We start from the raw sequence: 26,982 nt of genomic DNA on the forward strand, positions 1-26,982 counted from the left end.
TTACAATTACAACTTCCTGTATTTCTGACTATTATGTTATAGATGCTGTGCAGATTACAGTCACCCAATTTACATATTATGACTGGCCTGTTAAGAGAGATGTGTGCTATTCTGACAAAAAAGGGAATACAATTAGATGCCTCTGTCATCACCTTATTTCCACTCTCTTCTTAACTAATAAATTCACCAATGACAGCTGAGTGAGCTTTAAACAAAGGTCCAGGTTTTGCCTGCACAAAAACACCAACCTACTTCACAAATTGTAGCCTTGGTAAAATTCTGGGTATTCTCTGTAGCCATTTTGTATGGCGACTGTTGGTGTTGTTGTGCGATATAGCTTCATAATCTTTTTTTATAGACAAAACATTGTAGGATTCAGATTTATTAAGCCGTAAGAGAAGGCCTATCTGGAGTTGACAGACAACCCATTCAAAGCACTGTTTCGCCCTCCCTACAACTTTACTATTGGACCGTATGTGCAAGGCCTAGCTTTCATTGGTTGATGAGAAACGCCTGCTCTTTTTTCAAGCCAATTACATTTTTGTTGGGGCGGTGCTCTAAAAGTAGATTTGAGTGCATTTTCTAGTGAATCTGAGGGAGGGGTATGCTTTAGGAAAAATCGTTGTAACGTTAGTGCAGTTGAAGGACGTGGAAAAGTAGCACTTTTTGGTTTTATGTGAAAGCGCTGGACATCTACTTTCGAAAAAAACTGGAACAACTCATCGGTAAGTCCGAAGTAAGAAGGATGGAGTTGATTTGAATGAGCGTCTCGTTTTGTTACACATTTGAACGATTGTTTTCTCTTTTGCTTGGAATGAAATTGAAAGGTGTTCCAGTGGGTTCACATATGAAGCCGCAATGAAGTGTTCCCTTTCATTTAAGTGGAACAAAAAGCCTTTTTAATGCAATCTAAGCCTTCTGTAGTAGTTTTAGATACATATTGCATGTTGAGTTTCGTATTACCCTCATCCTGGGAAAGGAACGTGTAAACTATTCCCATACGCTAATTGGCGTGCCTGTTTTATCTACCTAATATAGCTTCTTGATAACGTGTTCCATTGGTTAGCTAGTTAGCTTGGTAGTTGTAGTCAAAGGGCACCCATAAATCTGGTTTGGGTAACGTTAGTTTAACACATGTTGCCGAGATCTGCTGCTGTGCTCGGCCTGAATATTTGTCGCTGCAATTTTCAACGAAGTCGCAGCTAGCTAAATTAGCCGAATAGCTTGCTTAAGCTCTTCTGGCAAGTCAATTACAATTAGTTATAACTGGCACATTTATTTTAGAGTACGTTGCATGTTGTGTATTTAAGGGTCGCTTAGGGGGGAACCTGAAAAAAATGTCCTTTTAACTTAAAATAGTTGCTCAAGTGATCCATATTGGCTAAGCAACTTATATTCGTGTTGTGTGTGGTTTTGGAAAGGGTCCTGGGGCTTTTGTGAAAATCAGCATCGTAGGACCTTGAGGCAGTTTCACACTGGCCTTTCGGTTTTAGAAGTCGTGGAGTAGCGTCAATAGGCCGGTGAGCGAGAGAAGCGTAAAGTCTTAGCTGTCAATTAATACATGTGTGCATGGATCACAATGATTACTGGGTGGTTTTGTCAAATCTGTGAAACGTGTGTTCACATCATGTGTTGTGTGTTTAATTCTGACAGCACCCTTTCCCAATGTCTTTGTTTATTTAGTCGATCTATTAAATAATTCACGACTGAGCAGTCGGTCAGTGACTGACAGATGCTTTGAAGCCTCTGGGGTCGTCTTCGCCGCACACACCACTGCAACGGTGTGGCACTGTGGCAGCTTGGCTGAATTCGACCTGCCCCGTTGGCCAGGAGATCATGTGAGAAGCCTCAGGTTGTCGATGCCAGCACCAGACCACAACAGCTGTTCCCCTCCTGACTATCGGTGCCATAGAATAGCTGCTCCGCTCCCGGGGAAATAAGCAGTAGAATGTGGATCTCTTTCTCGCCCCCTCTTTATTCAGTGCTGAGGTCGGATGAAAGTGTCTTTTTTAAAAGGCCACAGACCAAGTGGCTCAGTGCCAGTATTGAGTTGTTCTGAATAGCTGACGTTTATCTTCAAACTGTTTTCCTCCCTTTACTGGCGTTCCACTGTCTCCCCAGAGTGGGTTAACTGACTCCTTATTGTTATTCCAGATCCGCAGTGAAATTCGGCCTCGCTGCCAGACAAACTGCGACAGCTGCACCTCTTGCGCGTCGGTGGCAAGGCCTCGGTGAATGCCTGCATTTTTTAACGCCCAGGGATCTTATTGCAGACTTTCTGTGCACTCTAATTCTCCATCGTCCTCCACACACTGAGAGTTTTTGTGTGATAACCAGATCTGCCATGGTCGTAGTAGCTGATTCTGTGAATTATTTTGGTGTCATCTGTCTGTTAATTCTGTGCATGGTGTTCTGCAATGCCACTGTCACGCACCTGTGGTTACCAAGAGATTTAGGATAACGTTTGGGCGCTGTTTGTTCTCTGCCACGGAAATTCTGCTAATTCTGCATACAGGCGTATGCATTTCCAGTCGTCAGTTGGCTGACACTTAACTGACATTAGACATTTAACTGACTTTGTTTTTCGCGGTATCCTCGCGTGCCGCCCGCCTCATTCAAATGGTCTGCGAGCACGAGGAGTTTGTGGAGTGAACGGATAGGGCGCGAAAGATGAAGGGGGGCGCATGGCTCTTGGCAGCGGGTAAATATATTGTATGCCGCCGTCCAAGTCTTCCCTCGCTGGATATCTCCAGCTGGACGAGCGGCATGTGTGAAATCGTTTGTTTTAAGTCGTCGTGATTCGCTCTTCTGCGAAGAGATTTGCACGAGCTGATGCGTCTTTCTCTTGGCCGTTTTTTTTGTTTGTTCTTTTCCACAACAATGGCCACCAGCCATAGACTCAGGAGACAACACCCACCACTCTGAGTCACCTCTCTTGTATTATATGGGTCAGCTGTATGAAGCTTGACAAACATTTTCTCTGATTTACTTGGAGTGGCATCATTCGTTTACGTTGACGCAGTAGAGCCCCTTTGCCCCTGTTTGTAGACACTGCATGTGCGGTGGAACATCTGTGTAGCATACAGATTCGTCCATCTGGACAGACTGCAGTCCATTCTACTGGTCTTGACCCAACGCTGAATGAAGTCATTGAACTGAACTAACAGCTTCATCTATTTAGTGTAGAGAGTTTGTGGTGGACTTCAGTCTTGCAGTGTTGTTTGATTGGGTGGATTGCTGCATTTCTAGTGTCCAACCATACTTCACTTTTCACTGAATAGGTGTAGTTACTTGTGTTGTGATACTTTAACACGTAAATCTTACTGTATGTCTGTGTGTGCGCGCACGTTGTGTGGTTTGATGTATTATTCATTCTTGTGTTCACACACATCCTGTTCACATTTCACTCCTTTGATCTGCATGCTGTGAAGCTGATAGGCCTTTATCGCATCTGATTGAGTGCTTGAATTGCGTTCTTTTGTCTTTTTACCTCTCTCTCCTCCTCTCTATCTCTCTCTCTCACTCACTCACACACACACACACACACACACACACAGTGGTAGAAGCCTTGGGTGATTTTGTGATTGACATCAAAGTGGATGTTAGTGACCTATAATTAAAGTTACTAAGACAAGTACTGGCATTCTGAACTGATTGAGTTACCCGTTTCATGTTTATCATCAGAGAATGTTTACTTCACAAGGGAACCTTTTTTTATGAGTAATTTTTCATGCAATGTGTCTTAATGTTATATAGCTTTTGTTTGTTGTGATGGGACAACTTCGGATGATTGACTGGTGCAGAAACTAGCCACCCTACCTCTCTGATGCAAACAGATTTGGTTTCTGTTCATATTTGCCTCATACATTTTTGAGGCACATATGATTGGAAGTTTTGTATACAGCTGACTAGCAGGGAGGGAAGCAAATATGCATTGATCCCTATGATCGTATTGACATGGCAACAAATGCAACATTAACTTAATTTTCACGTCCTGTGACTAGATAGCCGCCCAGGCAACCAACTTGATGGTGACCGTGAGCTACTGAGGTTGTCTAAAGCACACCAGCTGGTATGAGATACCTGCCGTGTGCGTTTTGTTGATATCATGTGTGCATAGCACACAGGCCTTGTGTCAGATCTGTTGAGGCTATTGAGATGGTTTGAGTGGCTCGTCCTGATGGGCCTTGGCTCTGCCTCTGCGGGCTGCTGGGATGGAGGAGCGTCCCCCCCACTCAGTGGGTTTTGGCTCCATGGTGCAGAGAGGGCCCTGGCTGTGCTCTACGCCTCGATGAGTGCGCTGATTCGAACAGCAGCTGGGACAATGAGATTTATAGTGTTTTTGTCCATGGTAACAGTTCTTAAAAGCACCACGAGGAAAATGGAGGGAGGAAGGGGGGAAAAAAGTGCCACTGTGTGTCTTCATACCGGCGAGACAGCTGTGTGTGTGTGTGTGTGTGTGTGTGTGTCTGTCTATGTGTAAATGCCCAGAAATGTCTGCAAAAGCAACAAATCTCTTGGGTGCCATGGTCTAAGGCTTAACCTCCTCCACACTGCCAAGGCAGCAGTGTAATGACTTGCTTTAATTAAACCTCCTCGTCCACATGCATGCACACACCTCGCGCACACACACACAACACACTTGTGTGCTGGCTTATGTAATCTCTGGCCCTCCGCGTCCACAGTTCTTCAGCCGAACTGCGATTACCTCACGCAGGAACCGATAGAAGGTTCCGGGACCTGAGTAAACTGGCCCGCAGCTGATCTCCAGTGAGAACAGGCTCCGACTGTTACGGCAGCCGGCAGTGGTTTACAAACAGCTGGAAGTGGGCTTGGAAAGAGCTGGTCCAGATCTCCTTGTGATGACTATTTAATTTTAAGGGCAGCCATGGCCTACTGGTTAGCATTTCGGACCTGTAACCGGAGGGTTTGCCGGTTCGAACCCCAACCAGTAGGCACGGCTGACGTGCCCTTGAGCAAGGCACCTAACCCCTCACTACTCCTCGAGGGCTGCTGTTCAGCGCTGCAGGCAGCTCACTGCGCCGGGATTAGTGTGTGCTTCACCTCACTGTGTGTTCACTGTGTGCTGTGTGTGTTTCACTAATTCACGGATTGGGATAAATGCAGAGACCAAATTTCCCTCACAGGATCAAAAGAGTATATATACTTATACTTCCTTAATGTGGGGAGTGGATGGGTCAGCAAGCCAAGGGTCATTCGGTCAGGGTAGAGAATGCCGAGTTTGAGAACCGAAGCCTCTCTCAGCTGTGATTCACTTCACCAGTTACCTGAAGATAATGTTTTTCTGTTTCATCTCAATGGTACCAACCATACCAGTGAGAACTCCACTTTGCCAACAGTCGGAGGTCCATGTGTAAAGATTAGGTAAGTGATGTGGTGACGTGGTCCAGGTCGGCCAGATCAAAGTGGTCAGTTCCCGTTAGTTTGGATGGGATACACGAGCGGTCTCATTCCTTTCTCCTTTTTCCCTTTTCTCAGACTCACGCGCACATAAAATCTTTCCCTCTTACAAATTCCTTCTTTTTCTCACCCACATATCTTTCTGTATTTGTCATTATCTATCAGGCTCTCTCAAGATGCGTCGCACTGTTTTGCTCTCTAGCAACTTCCATTCTACTTGGTCACACACACACACACACACACACACACACACACACACACCCACTATGTCTCCTATATGAACATACACACACACACTCGCTCTCTGTCAGCCTCCTCACAAACACACTCTTTCTCCCCCTCTTGCACGGCCACACACACACACTTGAATACTTGGTTCTCTTGTGTGTGTGTGTCTTTGAGCTGTGTGAACAGAAGTACTATTGAGTCTCGTGCCCACGCTCCCCATCAGAGCCCTACACACTTTAATGTCCCCTCAAATGCCAACCGCCGTGTCCCACCCCAGTCTCCACCCCCATCTTGGTGCACACACTACTCTGCCTGTGTTTGCCCCTCTGCCTCCCTCTCCTGGTCTGGCTCTCATTGCCCCCCACCCCAGTCCTTCTAGTGACTTTGAAGGTAATAATCAATTAAAGATGTTTCGCCTGGTGCATAACTCCAAAACGTAGGCCCAAACATGTGTAGCCTATATAATCATCCAGCCCCTGTGTGCGGGCTCTTCTTTTTCTTTCTAGTGACTTTGAAGGAACAAAAATTTAGCACCACCCACCCCACCCCATCCCTCAAGGAAAACGTCACTACATCAACATCAACTACAACACCCATTAGTTAACCAGATAGACTTGATAGGTCTCGATGGTGACAGAATCGTTCAGCACAACCTTTGATGCCCTTGGCTAGAGCTTCTATGCACACTGAAATCTACCTGTGTGTGTGTGTGTGTGTGTGTGTGTCTGACAAGATAAGTGACCGCTTGAGCTAAAATCCCTCCAGAGAAGAGTTGGAAAGAGAGAGGAGGTGACAAATGGCCTCATAGAAGTGGACGGATAATGAGAGCCCAAGACCGAGCGAGGGTAGGGGAAGCATGATTTATGCTTCCAACAGACACAGCAACAGCTATATTAGCACATATGCATAACCCCCCCTCCATGCCACAGCCGAACTGTGGCCACACTTATACATTTTCTTTAAATAGTTAAATATATAGACTTTACTTTTACTTTATTTCTGCATTGTTGCACTGTTGGACTTACTCATTTGCACTATCACCATGACCACTATCACTATTGCACTACCACCATGACACTCATTCGCACAGAGCACCTTAGAGCACCTTACCATACCTTACTATGCACAGAGAATCACAGGCTCAGTCCCTGCCTCAGTCATTGCAAGCGCCTCTGATTGATTAATCACCACTATGTGGATACTGTTTTTAGAATTGATTTAGATTAAGTGTTAGTATAATTTGTATTTTAGTATATTTAGCATATTCTTTATCTTCTACTGTCCTTATTGCTTAGTTGTGTTTTTATATTATATACTTTAATTACTCTTTCTGCTGTTAAAGAATGTGTTTGTGTTGTCTGTATGCTGCTGAGACCTTGAATTTCCCCTGGGGATCAATAAAGTATCTATCTATCGCTATCTCCTATCTATCTATCTATCTATCTATCTATCTATCTGCGTCTGAATGGCCCTTGTAAAGCCGTTTTGTGTGTGTGTGTGTGTGGGGGGGGGGTGATTGCTTCTCTGAGAATGAAATTGCCGCCCATCTCTGGAATGAGTGGTGCACTATGTAGAGGCTGGGCGTTCGTTCATATCGGCAGAGGCTTGGTGGTACAGGAACTTCCAGCGAGCCTCCGGGAACTTCTGCTCAAGAATGGAACAAAAAAAAAGATTGCCCCATTCTTCTCAACTGCTTATTTTCTGAGCCTACCCATTTGTATTGTATTATTAGAGTCGGTGAGCTTGAAATAGGGGACGTGTATATATCCCAAGAAAAACAGACTAAGTTACAATCATTGCCTTTAAGGACTGCTCAGCCCTTTTGGCATGGGCTATCGAGTCACTTCACAATCACTCTTGAGGATCAGTTATTTTATTGTGTTTTTAGTAGGGTTGTAACGGTACACAAAAAACACGGTTTGGTGTGTACCTCTGTTTTTAAAGTCACGGTTCAGTAAGCCTCTACTACTAACCTAAAATTCACTGACTACGTAAGGGGAATAGTATTCTGCTGATGCGCCACTTAAGATTGGAACTCGAATTTGCAACTTGGTCCGTAAGCAAAAAAAAAAACATCTGTACTGAACCTAATGTCCTGTACTTAAACGGTTTGGTAGGAATACATGTGCCTTTACACCCCTAGTTTTCAGACATGTAAATTATCTGGTCCAAACTTGAAAAGAAAGGTTGAATCAAGGCTTTGAAAAATAAGCATTTGTGTAATTTTTCAAGAAACTCTGCTGTGGATAAAGCATGCCAAATGGTATTTATATGAGGTCCTGATGGGCAGGTCTGTATTTGAAAAGTGGAGATGTTTATGGCTTGTGTGTCCACTCCCCACCCCCGGGGGTCCTGACCAGCCCCCAGAAGTCCTATCGTGATGCAGCACAAAAGCACGCCTTCTGTCAAGGCCTCGGGGGCGGGCAAGTTGAGCAGCAGCAGCAGCAGCAGCAGACTGAAGAAGCAAAAACCTGCCGTGTACGCACTGCACACAGACACCCCTCCTCCCCTCCTGCCCAGGCAGACAAATGCACACAGCCCCCTTCCCCCCCCCCCATATCCATTTAAGGGCAAAACCCTGAAGCCCTCAGCTGCTGAGGGAGACTCCTGCTAGCGTTAGCCGTTAGCGCTGAGGAGGTGTGGCCCGTCGGTCTCCTCAGCTAACCCACTTTTACTCCTGTTTGTTTTCCTGCCCAGTCAAAACACTGGGCACGTTAAAAATGGAGCAGAGAGGGCTTGTGGTGGAGGGTGTGTGTGTGTGTGTGTGCACACTCAAGTCTGTGTTGTCTGAGGGGTGGAGCTTCTTTGCTGTACAATGTGACCTCTCCAGGGTCTTTTTGTGTAAGGGAAATAACAGTGAGTGGTGCCGACCCATACTATTCCTCCTGTTGCCCAACTGTCAGCCATTGTATCTGTTTTCATTCTGTGTCCATTATTGTGCATACATCTTCAACCTTTTTACCACCCTCTACATCTACGCCTGACTCTTTCCTTTTTTGTCTTTCTTACAGTTGGTCTGTCTGGGCTCTCTCCCGCCCTCCATCCATCCATCCCTCTTTCCCTCCCTCTCTCTCTCTTCCCCCTCCCTCTCTTTCTCACTGTCTGTCTGAAATGGTGGTTGGGTTGCAGTCGGGCTGGCCTCTGTGTTTTTATTGTCGCATCATAATCAGGGGCCTGGGACACTGCATGTCTGTGAGCCTCTGCTCTAATTAAAGGAGCAGCTAAGCAGCCCTTTAAGACTCAGTCAGATCACTCCAAATGGAGCCATTTAGACCTAATTTAGAACATTAAGTGTTGGGTTAAATCGAGAGCTCTTATTTTGATGTGAACAAAATAGTGGTAAACAAACTTTTTTTGAGAGGGCATGTTTTGTGGTTGTGGGAGGTGTGTAAATTATATTGCCAAAATCATAGGTCATAAATCAAGACTGACACTAATAACTAGCCCGTTTGCTTTTAATTGTGCTTTGAAACTATTATTAACTACTATCAAACACCTAGGCTATTTCATACTTTGTTGTTGCCTGTGTGTGTGTGCATGTGTTGAAGTGTTTGTTTAAATTCTGTGCTGTCCTTGAGCTGTGGGCTCAAGCAGCCTTGAGTGTAGGCGCAGTTTTTCTAGGACACACTCCTCAATAGTGTGGTTGTCGTTTAAGTGTGTGTGTGTGGTCCTCTCGCTCCTCTTGCCTGAGCCCACGACCATTGCCTTTCCAACGCTGATGGTCAATGTTCAGGTTCAGCACACTCAGAAACGGCCCGGGCTGCTCTGTGCATCTCTGGGATTCCCACACGTGGTTGGCGTCTGTCAGGTTAAATCACATTTTCTGGTTAGAAGTTCCTCATTCCTCACAGCAGCTCGCATAATAGAAATGAGTTAAATGATCGGTTATTTCCGAACGAGTTAAATGACCGGTTAGTTCCCAATTTCTGTTGTGACCACTTCCACTTTCAATAGTTACGCATTCAACCCCACTACTCATAGTCTTACAAAAGGCTTCAAAATGACAACAGACTCGCAGAAGAGAGGCAGAGATTTATATGATACACTAGCGTACAACACAGTGGAGAACAAATGGCTGTTTGTTAGCTGATTCATGGGGCCCAGAGTTTTATGTGCTAGCTGAGCTGACAGATGATGAGCAGGAGGAGAAGAAGAATGATGGGTTATGCATGAAGTGGCAGTTTTGGGTTTTGAAGCCCCTAACACACACACACACACACACACACACACACACACACACACACAGTCAAATGGGACATTGTAACCAGAGCAGTGATGGGATGTTTTGTATCTTGGGCCAGCACAGATGGGGGATTTTATCTTTCTCCAGAGGCTTCCTGGTTTGTTTGCTTGCTCTCCTTTCTTCTGGCGAGCTGGTCTTTCTTATTTTGAAGAGGGGAAGTGTTGGCGTGTGTCTGTGTTTCTGCCTAAAGGTGTCCTGCTGCGCTGCCCTCCCTGGTGTGGGAGGAAACTTGAGATACATGAGCCCACGCAGTTCAGGGAAAGGCAAGGGAGATTTTTTTTTTTTTTTTTTATTTATTTTTTTCTTTATTGCTTTATTTCCAGTTCTTTCTTTTATTTACCCTCAGTTTGCCAAGAAGAGGAAGCTCACGTACTCGCGCTCACACTCCGGTTTTGGCGTGCGTGTCTTTCTTCCACTCCATTAGGTTGCTCTTTCTCATCCTCTTTCACTTCCCCTGTTTCTCCTTTCTCACTCTTATTCTTTCCCCTCTTTCCCTTTTTACTTCCCTCTCTCACAAACATGTGTTCTGTCTGGGTTTTGAGTGTTATTTAGAGAGCGAGAAAGTACCTTGAGATTTAAAAAAAGCCACTTATCTTTGACAGCGGATTGTATCTCCTCCACATTGCTAACATATCATGTTGCGTCGCCACCTTGTGCCTGCACTGTATCTCTGGCATCCATGGAAATGGTTGCCATGGAGTCCGTGAATTGGAAGAGGTGGGGAGCAGAAGGGAATCGCTGGTGATATTCCATTTCAGTTAAGCTGCAGACCCAAGGCGTTTCGCACGGCCCTCTTCCGATAAGGACTTCAAACCCAGCATCATCTCACAGACTAGGCCTCCCACAGAATCTTCTCTCTCTCTCACACACACACACACACACACACACACACACACCACTTGCATCGGAGATAAGTGTGAACTTTGTCCGTTTGCCCTGTGAACGCATCTAATTGTGTGCCAGGCTCAGGGGATTGGAATGTGTGGTAATATCCAAGCATATTAGCATTGGGCAACCCCGGCTCTGCACAGCTGAAAGGCCTCGTTGTGGCGCGGGTAGCGGCGGTGGCAGGGGTGGAGGACCGAGCTCTTTATCGGAATGGCATCTCTAGCCCGGATCCATCCGTGCAGTCAGCCAGCCAGCCCAGGCCCCACTCATGTGCCACCTCCTCACCAGCGCCTCCAGTTGTTTTGACCGTTCGCCAGGCTCGGGAATGTTACTCCCACCCCCCCCACACACACACACACACACACACACACACAATTCTAATGTGAATCATCACACACACTCATGCGCCTGGAGTGGAGCATGCTCAGAGATGGCATCTGCACCACGCCTTCAGTTCCAAGGTAAGAGCTGTGCCAATGGGCCACATGAACGAGACATGCTGAGGAAGGACTTTGGACAGTGATTTGATACAACAAATTCTTGTCGACATGCCTACATGCAGCCCCTTTTTTATGACCGGGCAGATTAGTCACCTTTGCCAATTAGGCAAAAAAATGTGTGTGTATGATTATCTAAACTGAGGTTTGTTTCATATACTGTATTGAAATGAAAAAAGAATAGTCTACATTTCAGTCAAACACAGCAGCCAAATACAACATAAAAATACATTTTTATAGACTTTATAGATCTTTCACAGATTTTATAGTTATATCTGATTGTTTTCATGGAGCTGTAGCCTTGAAATACCAAAATAAAAGTGCTTAAACTCTTGGCCTTTTCTCATATAGCCTAACCTACTAGCCTGGCTAGTGCCACCACTTCTCAATGAGACGTGGTCTGGGAACCAAACGTTAATTTTCTCGTATTTGAAAAAAATGCCCAGATCCGTTTATTGGGTGCCACGGATGTCTATCAAATGCGTCTGTGCATAGCTCATCATCGTCTTGCTTTCCCCCTTGTTCTGTGATTGGTCCCCAATCTCAGGCGAAAATTTGCTCCATGGTCTCCAGGATGCCTTAGCAGCGTGAATCAAATCGCGCGCAAGGCAGCATGGGAACACCCAGGCTACTAACCTACCCTACAAGAATAAAATAGGCCTACAAATCAATAAGCTCTCTGGGCTTATTTTGTTCCAACAGTAGACCTAATGCAGAAACCTATAATGCCACAAGTCTGAGTGAAATATGAACAAAATCATTGGCTAATAATTTGTGCATCATTTTAGCAGCTAGGGCCAAATTATTATTTAACATTAAGGAAATCCCTTCATCAAAGGTAAGGCTACTCTACAGACTATCGTTGCTGTTTAGGAATGCTATAAGTGTTTAATTTCGCGCTGGATTTCGAAAAACAAAAGCCGACCGAGTGCAAGTTGTCACATGCTTAAGTTGCAGTAGATGTATGGGTAATAAGGTCATTTGACAACTTTGGGCAATGAATGTAACCAAAAACGAACTGCATTACCGACAATTCCGTGCCACGTATAGTTTCAAAACCGGAAGTGGGACGAACGCGCTGCTTGGAACGTAACGTGAAAGTCTGAGCGAGCAGAAAACGTTGTTAACCGATTCATAACAAGTAAATCGATATAACGACCGGTTCATTTAAGTTTTTTTCCGATACGGGGCTTCACGTATCGATGTAGCCGTATCTGACGCGTTAAAAACGGATACCGATACGTATCGGTTAATCTTTACACCCCTACTTAAGAGACATTAAATGGAAGGTTAATCTTACTGTAGTGTGACACCTACCAATTCATGCGTCACAGCATTCCCGTCTGCCTTTATAAATAACGGCTGTTTCACAAGATTTACAGTGAAGATGTAAGAAAGAGGTTAAACGGGGACCGTGGATGGAGACGCTGTGAAAAGTAAATAAGCATATGATGCTTATTTTTGCAATCAGTCACATTCATAAAATCACACACGGCCACAGCAGGCAGTTACCACTCACACGACGCACGTGTTGTTATGATGGTGGCGCAGGGTGGACTGGGGACGGTGACAGAGAGACCACCACCTCCAGTGCGCTTCACACCTCCCTGTAAGAACAGGAAGTGGAACCCGCCCGCTCTCTCTCGTAACGAGCACGCTGCTCCTCTGCATGTGCATTTAACAAAATATTCACGATTGTTGTTGCCACATAGAAGCACTGCATAGAACACAGTGGGCTAAATTGCTATTAAATCCGCTTAGCATCGTGACAATGCTGCGCAAATTTGTTCAAAACTGCTGCATTAAAGTTAAAGTAAACTCTGCTAAGGTCTTATCACAACATAGTACAGTGAGGAGACTAAACTAAGTTAAGTTACAGTATGCAATCAAGCAGTATCTCAAAGCTAACGTTAGAATACTGTTTGGATGTCAAGTTTAGCATGCTTACTTGCAGCTGCTTGTATTCGTTACTCATGCAGGGCTCATTTTATTGACTGAATGTTTGCAAAATCCCGATGTAAATGGAAAAGTGTTTAACAAGACTCAAAAGTGCTTGTCCAAAGGAGAAGAACGAACCGTTATTTGAACTAACTACGTTATGAATTGCATCCACACATCAGCAGCCTTTTAACTGTGTTAATGTTAATTGCAAGGATTCCCACACGAACGTCTTAAAATGACAGGCACTCACTACTGACATACACTACTGAACTTTATTGAATGCTACCTCTGTAGCAATAAACATATATTGCAATGTTAAAGAATTAATGTTTTTTCATTCAGATATGTAAATAAACATGTATAAGTTGCTATTAGTGAATTAATGGGGAGATAATCGAATCGAAATCGAATCGGACTAAAAAATGAATCGTTAGATTAATCGATGCATCGAAAAAATAATCGCTAGATTAATCGTTTAAAAAATAATCGTTTATCCCAGCCCTACTGCATGCACTTGCCTCGCTCAGACTGGTTTATTCATTTCCATATTTCTGTGTCACTGTCGTATCTTTAATGTGTGTGTGTGTGTGTGTGTGTCCACTGAAAGTGGATACAGGAAGTTCTTTGGGAGCTCAGCCTTGAGACCGTGTGTGTCTTGAGACCATGCTCTTCTGTGTTGACCTATTTATTTCCCCTAGGCCCAGCAAATATTTATCAGTTCCAGAAAACCCATATGAGACGGTTGGTCATGCTCATGGGTTCTCTCTCCTCTCTCTCTCTCTCCCTCTCCCTCTCCTTGGCCTCCTCAGACCTCCCCCCAGCCGATTTCCCTCAGCCATATCAGCGCTTAGAACAATAGGTGTGTGTGTGTGTGTTTTAGGGCCTGTTACACGAATTTTCTCTTACCGCTTTCACACCTTTAACGACACCAGCAAGAAAAAACCTTGCGTGTACACACAGAGGTGTAACCAGCTAAATGTGCTGTTCGGTTTTCAATTCAACTGTTAAACTAATGAAGTTCATTTTCAAGGTATGTGACTGCTATGTGAAATTTCAAATGCCTACGCATTGCATTAGGTCTGAGCACCACTGGAGAAAACCCTAACATGCAGTAAGCTAATGTTTAACTAAGTTAAGCTAACGTGTGCTTCTAACTTAGCCACTAAAGGCTGATAGGCTACATTGTGCACATAAATCATGACAGTGGAAAGAAAAACATTTTAATATGATAAATAAATGGTTTGGTTTGTTTTGACAAGCCGCATGTCAGGTCGAGTGCCGTGGCTGAGTTGAGAGGTGGGGCTATGTCGTCATAAAGTTGCCGGCTTCGCACCTACAGGCGTCTACACGGCGAAAGTTAGCCGGCGGTTTCAAAAGTTCCCACTTCGGAAGCCGGTTTCAAAAGCTGTCGGTTTCAGTCTCCTAAACTGCCTCAAGGCGTAACCGTTAACAAAACCTCACCAGTTTCTCAAAAACCGGCGTTGTGTAAACGGCACCTTAATCTCCTGCCGCATCTTTTTGCATAACCGTCACTGCAGATCCTGGCCAGATTTGGCTCCTGAGCTGCTGCTGCAGCGGTGTCCCTGTATCCTGGTGAAGTGTGTGTGTGTGTGTGTGTGTGTGTGTGTGTGTGTGTGTGTGTGATCTGTGTGTGCAGCGGATAGGAATGCGGGTGAAGAGGAGGGCGATAAGGAGGAGATGAGCGTGTCCGAGCACTGGCTTCTGACCAGTGGACATCCTCGCCGCTGGAGCGCAGCTGGCAGCTCTGGAGCTGGACGTCTCTGGGGTGAAGGGAGGCTGGAACGCTGGACGGAGGAGATTGTGTGTGTGTGTGTGTGTGTGTGTGTGATTTGGTTAGGAGCATGAGTAGGGTTGTGCTCAGTCTCTCCATTCTGTAACTGAACACACCCCTCACATACTCTCTCTCTCTGAGACACACACACACACACACACAGAAGCATGCACACTCTGAGACAAACACATTTCTGGGATTACAATGGGCTCACTTGAGTCCCAGACCACACCATGCCACGCCGCCTTTTTCCAAGGGACCTCTCCTCCTGGCCAATCCCAGTGCCCCGCTGCTCGTCTGCGCCCCCACTCCCAGCAGTGTCCATCTGTGTAGCGCTGGACACTCCTCCTCCAGCTCCTTCTGAGAAATGTGTTTGGGTGGGAGATGAGGAGCTTATAGAATGAGTGGGTGTGTGTATAGTGTAGGTCTACTTAGGAGTGTGTGTGTGCGCTAGTGAGGGAGATGTTGTCAATGAGGCCATCCTTAAAAATATTTTCGTTTGCCGTAACCCGACCGACCCTGTCAATTTAGAACCGACCCAAATATTTATTTTTTTCCCCTTTTAGTCCGACCGACTTGCCGGTTGTAAACTTGCGTTAATACCGACCAATTTTTACTCTAAACAACCAATACAAATGCAATAAAATAATAGTTCTTTTAGTAGGCCCAAGTATTGTGAATATAAATTGCCTACATGCAAACGTGGCTCACTTAAAAAAAAACCTGTGGCGTCATCTCTACACCATTGGTTTTACGCATGTCACTTCGTTTCATTCACACAAACTGATAACGCTGTTACTAAGTTCTGGAAGAACTGTGGCCAGATCTTTTCTCATCCCTTCTCCCCCTAGTCTAGCGGTGACCGTGTCGGAGTATTGAAATTGGTTGTGGTCTATTCAGCATTTCTCAAAATATGGGTCCGCAACATGGAGACTGCTGAGTCGTGGAGTGAAATTAGGCCCGGTGCTTCATCTGATAATTTGCTGCGCAGTTGATCAAGAAACCGCGGATCGACGAAAAAAGAAAACAATCGTTTCTACTATCGATGTCATTAAAAATGGAGCCCTACAATTAAGTGGTGGTATGAGCATTCATTCAATGCGCGTCTGCGCGAGAGAAACTGAAACTAATCGATAACGTTGGTATCAAAGCTCCGCTTCAACCTGTTGGAAGGCTATTTATTTATTTAACGAAACTTAATAGAACGACGTTGTTTTTTGTAACTTCCTTAGAAACAGAGCAGAGACTGTATAATACACTGTATAGCATTGAGTATTGTATAGTCAAATTTCAATATAACGTGGTCAAGAGCTACTGTAGCCTTCTTTCTGGGTACATGTAGATGAGCCCTATGACCCAAAAGTCTGCCATGACCGGGCCTCAGGTCAAAGAAGTTTGAGAAAGGCTGGTCTATATAACCTGCATCAGAATGAGGTTTGCAATGGTGCGCCTGAAGGCACGGGTTGAAGACCCAGTCAGTTACGTCACGATATGCACATTTGTGTAAATTCATTCCTAGGTAATCAACATGACCAAAATGTAACTTTTTTTTTTACTTTGAATCTTGAAAAAAAAAATATTGACCTACCTACCGACCCATTTTTTATTTTTTTTGGCTGTTACTGCAAACAAAAATATTTTTAAGGATGGCCTGATCTTAGAAGGGAATTAACTAATTGATCGTCTGCTGATGACTTTTTTTACCTGGTTCCCTCAGTGCCAGCCAATGGCCCGTGGCAGTGTTTCCCACAGAATTGAATTCTATTTGTGGTGGTAGGTTTGCAGAATTAACTCGAATGCAACAGTTTTTTTTTTTTACAAATTAGTGCAGCACGGTTATGATTCTAACCAGATTTAAGCACAATTTAGTACAACCAGGAAAATCATTGTGTGGTGGTCAGTGTTGGTATTGTGGTGGGCCGCCACAAATAAGTCAATGTATGCATCACGCTCCCTTGTGCTGAGGATGCTGTAGCTAGAGGTACCCCAATAGTGAAACTGTCAATTTCACGCGTGTCCCTGTGTGACAGCTCAGATGGTTGCCATAGAAACTCATGTTGCTTTGGGGCTGCTGCTATTGATGCTTCCATTGATGCTGCCACTCTTCTGTGGTCAAATAGATGGCACGTCCAGATGCATGTGGACTGGTATTGGTAGTGTGCTGCTGTATGATACTTTTACACTAGTTCCTGTCACTTGGGATGAAGACATCTATTAACCCTTAAGCCGGGTACCATCACACCGGTGTGATGGGAATGTTGGAAATGAAACTTTACAAAGAATATCTGGGTTCATTCATGTTGCAGAACAGAATCTTTAGTTACAAAGTTCAAAACTCCCCTGCTGAAGGGGAATTCTGGGTTCAGAACCCTGGGTGCCATTTGGGTTCTGCCCTGATGAAGGCCATGTTGGCCGAAACATGTTAGCATGATTTGATCTGTTCTTTTATGAACTAGCCTAAAGGTACACTATGCAAGATTTTCACCATAACCTTTACGAATTTGATGGTAAACGAACGTGTAATAGGCGAATCGTTTGCCTAGCATAGCTATACAGCATAAACGTAGCGAGTCGCTACCGAGAAAACCAGCCATGCAACTTCAAGAATGGCCGCCCGACAAATCCCGCGAGAATCGTGAAACATTACCTTGTCAGTAGATCTAGCTCTTTGGAGATAGTGTTTGCCTGTTGTTAATCTTTCACCTCCGCAACAAAAGCATTTGCATTGTGTATAGGGGGACCATGTCACAATAAGTTTGCAACAGCAGAGTAAAATATAAATATATAGCGACTCTAGAACTTGATAGTGTACCTTTTTGAATAAAGCTTTTTAATATGAAGAAGAGTGGCTTGAATCTGTCTTTTTAAGTCTGGGTAACTTTTCCTATGCTTTTGTACAGTGTTGGTGGGTCCCAATCCATCTGTGCCAGTTGTCTCGGTGTAAAGGGCTGAGTACGCAGACTGACACTGAGTGCTGGGTGGTCAGACAGATGCGTTGATGGGTGCCATATGAAGGCTCACACCTTCAGCACGATTGAGTCTGACCTTCACTGAGCCCTTGGTGTGCCCCTTACCTTGCACGCGCAAAGATACACACGTACGCGCACTCACATGCGTACTACATGCGTACCTTTGTTTCTGAGGATGGCGTAGACATTCCATGCCAGACCCTTCCCCTCAGATTGCATGTAATGCGTGTGTGTGATAGAATTTCCTTTTTTATACCCCAATAGTGAAACTGTCACTTCCATGCGTGTCCCTGTGTAACAGCTCAGCTGGTTACCATGGAAACTCATGTTGCTTTGGCAGCGAGCCAGCTACTAAGAAGTGTGTGAGATTGTATGCCTGTTTCTCATGCGTGAGGTTGGTGGGAGGAGGACCACTACCGTAGGGTAAAAGGTAACCTCCACCACCCTCCCCCCTTTCTGTCAGACAGACTCAAAGGAGATGCAGGTCAGTAGTCGTCCGTTAGCACACACACACACACACACACACACACACACACACACACGTACGTTCTGGCATCTTACTGAGCCATCATTGCACACAAAGGGTAATGGGTTTGCTCATTACCGTAATGCCAGCGATTACTTATTACTCCATGGTTGGTATGACTATCTGTTTCTTTCTCTTATTCTCCAGACTTAGCGTTCTCAGGCACTGTGCTGGAATTCTGGTGTGTCCTGGGTTTGAAAAGAGTATTATATACTTCATTATAATAATTAAATATTATTTAACTTTGGGCTCAGAAATGTTCTGTGCTTTAAGCCCCCCTCCCCCACCCCAAACTCTCTCTTGCTCGCTCATAAAAAAAAAATGTTTTTGTTTCCGTATCATATGTTATGTGATGTGCTTCTGGAACATTCCAAGTGGGTTCTGAAAAACATGTTTGTTTAGCGGGGTTCTGTTTCCTGACCCTCCTACCTGTCCTGATGGAAAAGGAGGGACGGACGTGTGTGTGTGTGTGTGTGTGTGTGTGTGTGCATGTAGTGGGTTACGCTCAGTGGAGAGAGATGCACTGGGATGAGCTTAAACACAAACTGCTTATCTCTGTAAACTCTCTCTGTCTTCTGACTCTTTCATTGTTCGACGTGTTGGAGCATCCAGTCTAGAAGACCCCATACTTAATAATAAACATTATGCCATTCAGAGAGCCATGTTGGGCAACATATTTAAGAGAGTTGTGTGCAATATACTGTAGCTGTGTACAGTAGGTAGAGAAGAAGCACTCGGCCAGATCAGTGTGGAGTGGGGTGTTGGGGATGGGGATCCACATGCCCATATAAGGCCATGTGTCTGTCAGTGTGTGTGTGTGTCTGTCAGTGTGTGTGTGTGTGTGTGTGTGTGTGAAAGAGAGATGGAGGGATCCCCGTGGGCTTGCTCAGTTCCCTTTTTCCTCGCGCAGGCTCACAGTCTGAGTCCGTATCTGTGTGTGTGTGTGTCTGCGCGCGCATGTGTGTCCGTGGTGTGTGTGGTCACACATGCATGAGGAGATCGGGGTGACTGTTGCTAAGCAGGATTCCTCTTCCTCCTCCTCTTCCTCCACTTTCTATAGCAACAGACGGATCTGTCAGGGTGGGTCCGATGGTCTCTGGAGGGCCTGAAGGCTGAAAGTGGTCTTGGATGGTCAGATAAGGTCTTTGTTGGTCTTATCGCGGTTTACTCCTCAGCGGTGATCAACGTTGTGTAAATGGGCATTCTATAAGATTCTGGTAGGCTGTATAACAAGGTTAAAGTTGAAGTTGACTGATATTTAGCCGATGCTTTTGTCCAAAGCGTCTTGAATCCGAGTCGTCCAATTTTCAGTCAGTGATGACCCCAGTGGAGCAGCGGTAACATTTTAGCACCTCCAACAAGAGACACTTCTCTGCAAGTGCCAGGTGTTATCGAGTCTCTTGTGTCGGAACGTTTTTTTGCGTCACAAATGCTATTAAGTTCTGTGATGCTGCTGCTGATGACCTAGTGGAGCAGCGGTAACATTTTAGCACCTCCAACAAGAGACACTTCTCTGCAAGTGCCAGGTGTTATCGAGTCTCTTGTGTCGGAACGTTTTTTTGCGTCACAGATGCTATTAAGTTCTGTGATGCTGTTGCTGATGACCTAGACTGTGTTTTTTTAGCGAGTGCAGGTCAGTTTCAGAGCACGCCTTTGTTGCAGGGGGACTTGTTTGTCTCACGTTGCAGCTCTGGCTAAAGTGTTGTGGAGTTCACCACCACCACCACCCTCATTCTAGGATAGCCCTGCAGGGACCGATTCATTACTACAGCTGCATGCACGCCAACATCACGCACGCGCACACACACACACACACACACACACACACACACACACACACACACACACACACACACACACACACACACACACACACACACAGCACATAAGGTAAGCAGGCAGCCATAAACGGGGGTTTGCAGTCAGATGTGTCATTGGATGTTTGCTACCCCAGTTCACCCAGAACAGCCAGGGGACATGAGTTAATCACATACAAATGCACTCAAACACACACACACACAATCAGTTGCACACCTCTGTGCATCTGTTATCAGTTGTGTACATCTGTGAACACTTGTGAAAACACACATGTCGAGCAGATATACAAACATGCACATACTTTCAGCACTTGACATACATACATACACACACACACACACACACACACACTCACTCGCTCGCTGTGTCTCACACACACACACACACTTTCACATTCCCTCAGTCACCAAGACAACAGTGGTATAACCAACTGAGACGTGAATAATTAAACTGACTGATTTAACGAAGAGAAAGCGGAGGTCGCCAGAGAGACGCAAAATGTACACACACACACACACACACACACACACACACACACACACACACACACACACACACACACACACATACTCTGCACAAAGACCTCGGAGGGAGTGCTATGAAATGTCACAGAGTTCTTAATTAGAGGTTACGCATGGTATTAATTCTTCCTCTCCTTCTTTGTCTCCTCCACTTTCCCATTCCCTCTCTTCTTTGATTTCTCATTCATTCTCCATCCCTCCTTCTCTCCATCCCTCTCTCCATCCCTCCCTCTATCCACCTTTCTCAGGAGCTTCAAGCAGGCGGATGTTTTAGAAGGGTTCCACCCAGGTCCTCCTCCAGATAAGGTAACCCATCGTCATGGCTACAGGATGATTCAGGCATCCCTTTTTTCTGAGCACGCTCAGTCCGTGCTGAAGCACCACATCTCCCCTCAGCAGCTCACTAATATCCACCATCTGTCCTCCCACACACAGGCCGTCCTGTTTGGCTCCGTGTTTTTATAATCAGCCATTTGTATCGGTCAATATATTGCAAAATTTGACCGCGTTCGTTACACAAGAAACATGAGCTCCGGCCGCCAGGGAGAGTCATCTTTGGCACTGCTGCTCCCAGTTCATTTGCTTTAACAGTCTGATATTTGTCACTCGGCTTTGTCCAAAGACACAAGGAATGTGTGTGTGTGTGTGGTGGTGGGGGGGGGGGGGGGGGGTGTTTATGTGCTGACAATGTCTAAATAAGTGGAGTAGTTTGTGTTTCTGTTGGCTGGGTTTTGAACAGTAGCTGGAAGAGTCGGTCCGTCACGGAGAGGGAAAAGGGGAAGTGGCTGCAGGGTCAGCAGAACATGTCCATGAGACGTTAGGCCACATGCAGCACCTTGGCGCTGACTTTCAAACTACGCCCCCTGCACAGAAAGATTCCAATGTGTTCCCAGTGTGTTTCTTGTGGGTCCTGCTTCACTTGCAAGGGCATGTGTTTTTTGTTGTTGTTGCAAAGCAGGTCACAGTAGGTCGCCTATTTAGGGAGTGATTAACATCGTGGGGAGTTCATACCGAGTGAAGCAGTGTTCTCAGGTAAGAGAAACGCTTGCCCTCTCTATTGAATACGAGAGAGGCCATCAGTGAACACACACACACACAGCAGAGACCGTAATAGGATGAATACCCTAGTTTCTTAAATCTAGTGCAGTGCAAAGAGCAGGCTTACTAGCCTGCCTGTACAGATGACCTTATCTTACCTGGATCTACAGTTAGTCTGATCAGGGCTGGATATCTGTGTTGCCCAACATCTATGCTGTGGTCCAGACAGAGTAGAATAGCACGTCAGCCCACCGATCCCACTCTGTGTGTAATATGATGTCTATGACCAACAACAGTGTGGTGTTGGTTCCCACCTGCCAACACTTGGTGAAGGTGGAGCGCAGCGCGACTGTATATAAACTGGGTCTCCTATGGAGCCGCTGCTGGTGCTGGCCCATTGATGTTTATAAACAGGCAGTTAACAGGGCAGCTGCTGGCTGTGAGCGGGCCGGGGGGCGGGCGGGCATGTGTAGCGTTTGCCTGACTGACGGGAGGGAGGGGAGCTCGTTTCAACTTGTTTATTTGTTGTGGGGGCAGCTTCAAACAAAGTGGTAACCGCTGTGCACTGGCTCTTCTACTAGGCTCCTCAGTACTTAAATGTGTGTGTGCGTGATGATAGTGGTGGCGTGTGTGTGTGTGTGTGTGTGTGGTTACACACTGCTCATTGGTATGTGTTTTGTCATGAAAGCAAGGCTCACATCTGACCACTATGCCGCTGCAGCTGCTACTACCACTTTCTGTGTGTGTGTGTAGAGGTGAAGTGAGGATACAACAGTCAGGTCCACCCACACAACAACACTAGAGTGTGAAGACCCTTCAGAAGTGTGTGTGTGTGTGTGTACATGCACGTATGCGTTGCCTCTGTACTCTCTCTTTGGGGTGTAGCTATCCATCGATCTACGTCTATGCACCGACCTGAAAGCAAACAGCGCGGTTGCATCAACATTGAGAAATGCTTGTTTATTTTTGCACCAGTTCCAAGATTTTTTTGCATGACATTTCTCTCTTACTAAGCTGTAGAAGGCGTGATACAGACTTGTTGCGGTCCATCTTGCATACTAGTGTTTACACATCTGCCTCTACTTCCAGTATCAATCTACAAGCTGACGCTGCCAGAGAACATTTACATTTATTCATTTAGCGACTTCCGTATGTCAATTATATTATAAGACCATTGTTACATTGTCCCTGGAGCAACTTGGGGTTAAGTGCCTTGCTCAAGGGCTCAACGGTGGAAGCCGGGAATTGAACCCACAACTTTTCTGGCTACTGCATGCTAGCCCAGCTCCTTAACCACTACGCTACCACCGCCTGCTAGAGAAGCAGCAGGACTTTGGTAGCCTACAGCTCTGATGGCAGCTAAGAAAACGTACTCACTCCCCCGTTGGTAGGCTGATCATTGATGTGGAATTATTTTGGGGCAATTCTCTGTTAGTATTACTTATTAGCTTGCCTCAGCAGTTAAGCTATTTCAGATGGAAGTTTTTGATTAAAACGCGCAGCTGTGGACATGATTGCTGTTTTAAATAGCTTGGGTTTAGCTGATGCCTCCATCCAACTGCAATCATCCAGAACCATACAACGATAAACTAATTCCATCTACTGATCCTATCAGTAACAAAGTTAAATCTGAAACTTGTGGTGAAACTTGTGATTTGCACCCCTACTCTCTCTTGCACATTCATGATCTTTACAAGTTTGAGTCACTTTCCTGTTCTTGGCGCATTCTAGCAGACTGCTCCACCTACTCTAAACGTGCGGAAGCAGTCACCGACACACTCTCCAAACCCTGAATTGACGAGCCCTCCAGTTGTGAGAACACTGTAGATCTTGACCGATACGACATGACCTCCCGGAGTGGGTCTGTCCGAGTGCCTGTGCTGCAGCGGTGCCGCGCTGCCTGTGTGCCTGGCCTCCGCTCCGGGCCCTGGTGCTCCTCACAAACAGGAAGTGGTGTTGAATGACGGCCGGCTCCCTGGGCCTCAGCCCCCAACCTGAGCCTGGCTGCTGCTGCAGAGCTCCAGTGGAGCTAACAATAGCAGAGGGACCAGTGGGCCTGGGCCAACACAACCCTTCAGGCATCTGGGATATGCAGCCCCTTGTGTATATACTGCATGCTTTGGTATGTATATGTGTCAGAGAGAGACTGTGTGTGTGTGAGGGAGAGAGAGGCTGAGTCTTTCTTTCTTTCTTTCTTTCTTTCTTTCTTTCTTTCTTTTTTTCCTCTCTCTCTCTCTCTCTCTCTCTCTCTCTCTCTCTCTCTCTCTCTCTCTCTCTCTCTCTCTCTCTCTCTCTCTCTCTCTCTCTCTCTCTCTCTCTCTCTCTCTCTCTCTCTCTCTCTCAGTGTTTACCGTTAAGGTTTGGGGGTTGTGTGTGTGTTTTTAAGGTAGAGACGGTAAAGCTGGTATAAGAGCTTTCAGTGCAGTCCAGAGAAAGGTGATTGCTTCATCTTAATGCTTCCTCTATTCTCCACAAACCACAGGCACCAGCCACAACTGCTCTATTAATCACAGTCGGTCTCTAGTCTTGATGACTGTGTGTGTGTGCAGGGGGATCTCTGGTTTATTACCAACTTTGCTTTATGGATGAGTCAAATAACCAGTGTTGCTTGCGGTTGCAATTTAAACAAGCGTTCTGAGTTAGGCTCCAGAGTGACATAACTCAATGACTTAATATTAATATTGCATTAAGCTCTGAGGAGCTATTGTGTTATTGTTGGATAGATGTTAAAGTCCAACTGTTCTTCTAATGCTCACGCTGGTGTTTGTTTTGGCACAGAATGGACATATATGACCTGATTATGGCATGGGGATTATGCCCAGTTGTATGCAACACACACACACACACACACATGCTCACAAACAAGCACATGCAGGAAGGTAGAGATGCCAATCTGGCATGGTTAACTACACAACACAAGGGACAGGAAGCCGGGGTGAGTCTACGCTGCCACCGCCCCCATCGAACACGTATTGTACTCACATCCTCTTGTGCCTCTACTGTGTGTGTAACCGTGTGTGTGTGTTTGACTGTGTGAGTGTTCACATGGTGGTGAATTAACTCATCGCTTACTACTGGAGTTTCCAGTCAGGGATACCTGGTGAAAGTCACAGACACTAATTCTAGATCATCATCACGATGTATGGTTTGAATATGGATGAACTGACCTGGGACCACCCCTATAACTGCCAGAAATCTCCATCAAATAGTCAAAATGTTGTTGACATTTATGTTTGAAAAAGTGGCATATGTAATGTGAGGATGTGCACTAGGAGGTATTACAGATGGCACTTTTTTTTTATAGAACTAGAGAAAGTGAGGAAGCGCTGTCCCCATTCACGTCAATGGCCGATGCTAGGCTAGCTAATTCTGCCAAAAATAAGGCTTGTTCAACAGCGCTGCGCAGATCTGACTAATTGTGATGCATGCAGGACATAACACAAAACATGTCTGCATTGTACAAAAGTCCAGTCAGATCTGCACAGTGCTGACTAAACTCAAATGAGCCTATATACTCAGTGGACTGCTGCCATGTTCAAAAGTGGCGTCCCCAGGTCATATATGTCCATTGATTGGCAGATCCTCCTAGCAATTGCCAGTTCATCCGCCAATCCTCACAGGCAACATACTTCTGTATCATCCAGTAATGTCATACCTAATTGGCTTGATTTTGAAAGTGTAGCCGGAAGTGACTTACGTGTGAGACGCCATTTTGAAAGATTGTGGCGGCTAACTGGCTGAGGCTAATCCTCTGAACCCTGACCTCCTGGTGTGCACACATCGGCTTTTTCTCAAATTCAAGGTGGGATCCTTCAAGCCTTCTATTTGAAGGATGTTACACAATCAAGTCCTGCCAAAGTACTGTTCCAATGTCAAGCATCCATCAAGGCCAAAGTCCTTCGTTTTGCTGAATTTTCGATGATTCATGTAGGTGTCCTCTGCATGCTCGGATCACCCACAATCCTGTGAGCACATTTATGGAGGATTTAAAATCTGTACTTAACAAGGCAGTTCACTGTCAAATGTAAACATCGTCTTATTGTCACTATGTGAAGAAGCTTAAATGAAGTATGGGCTCAGTTCATTTTGACAACTTTGAACTCACCGTACACCGTAATTGTGTAAAGAAGGCATTTAGGCATTTACTTTCTAATGAGAATTATTTTGAGCTAAATAGTCCACTTTTCTCTTTATGATTTTGCTTAATGGTTGCTGCTCTGTGGTTTATTTTGGCAAATTAATCAAACATGTATAATTTAATTTATTGACGTGGGAGAATGACTGGGATCATTCAATGTTTTTCAAAAAGAAGCGAGCACAACTGCAGCTTCCTGCACACTCGCTAGTCTATTCCATTGTGTTTTCCGAATGCTAAGAAGAAGCCTTGCCTCGTCTTTGAAGGATTTGACTCGGCAGGGCTCAGTTCTACCAAGCACGAATCCTTGAGGATCCTCGACTTTGAGAAACAGCCATCGTAGGCGATCCATCTGCCTCTGCTGCAGGCCCCTTAGCTCCCTGGAGATCTCCTCATTCTGTACCAGCAGCACCACCTTGTGGCTGCCAGAGGCACTGCAACCACAGCTGCAGAGTCTCTCTCAGCTGTGCATCTGTCATTTAGCACATCCTGCCAGTCAGCCAGGGCAGCTCTCATTACAGGAGGCGCATGCATGCCTGCAGGATCATCTACCACACCGGGGGGGGGGCATGCCTGTATCCTGAGGCCAAAATCAGTCATGGCGTCTGATGGTAGTGCTCCTCATCATTGATGTTGCGGTTCTGTGAGAAGCTGTTTTTGCAGTGCTGTGTTTTCTTATTAGAGAGTCATCAGGGCCCACTGTGATGTTAAGTATTGACGGCTGTTGAGATATCAGCACCACAGGAAGTTGTGGAATTTTTTTTCACAAAGCCGCGAATCTTCTTGCTTGGGGTGCAATTATATACTTGAGTATGGTCTTGTCATTCGAGTCGCGTCAACAAATACCAAGGTGAATGTCAAAAGTCTATTCCCACACATACCAACATGCATGCATGCGACCACACCCATCCATGATCTCCCCGAGTTGGACACAAACAGCCATGCGTATTGATGCTGCTGAGGAG

The 26,982-nt window shown here is 45.5% G+C and overlaps 1 protein-coding gene across 1 annotated transcript in view; it reads left to right on the forward strand.

Annotated features, from left to right (window-relative positions):
• Positions 1-575: 575 nt before the first annotated feature.
• Positions 576-26,982, forward strand: part of fam49a (family with sequence similarity 49 member A) — a 36,267-nt gene continuing 9,860 nt past the window's right edge. Inside the window, 2 exon segments of the mRNA XM_042096412.1 lie at positions 576-725; positions 21,093-21,150. The gene's annotated coding sequence lies outside the window, so the exon portion shown is untranslated.

This window comes from Alosa sapidissima, chromosome 6, assembly GCF_018492685.1.
Source record: "Alosa sapidissima isolate fAloSap1 chromosome 6, fAloSap1.pri, whole genome shotgun sequence".
NCBI lineage: Eukaryota > Metazoa > Chordata > Actinopteri > Clupeiformes > Clupeidae > Alosa > Alosa sapidissima.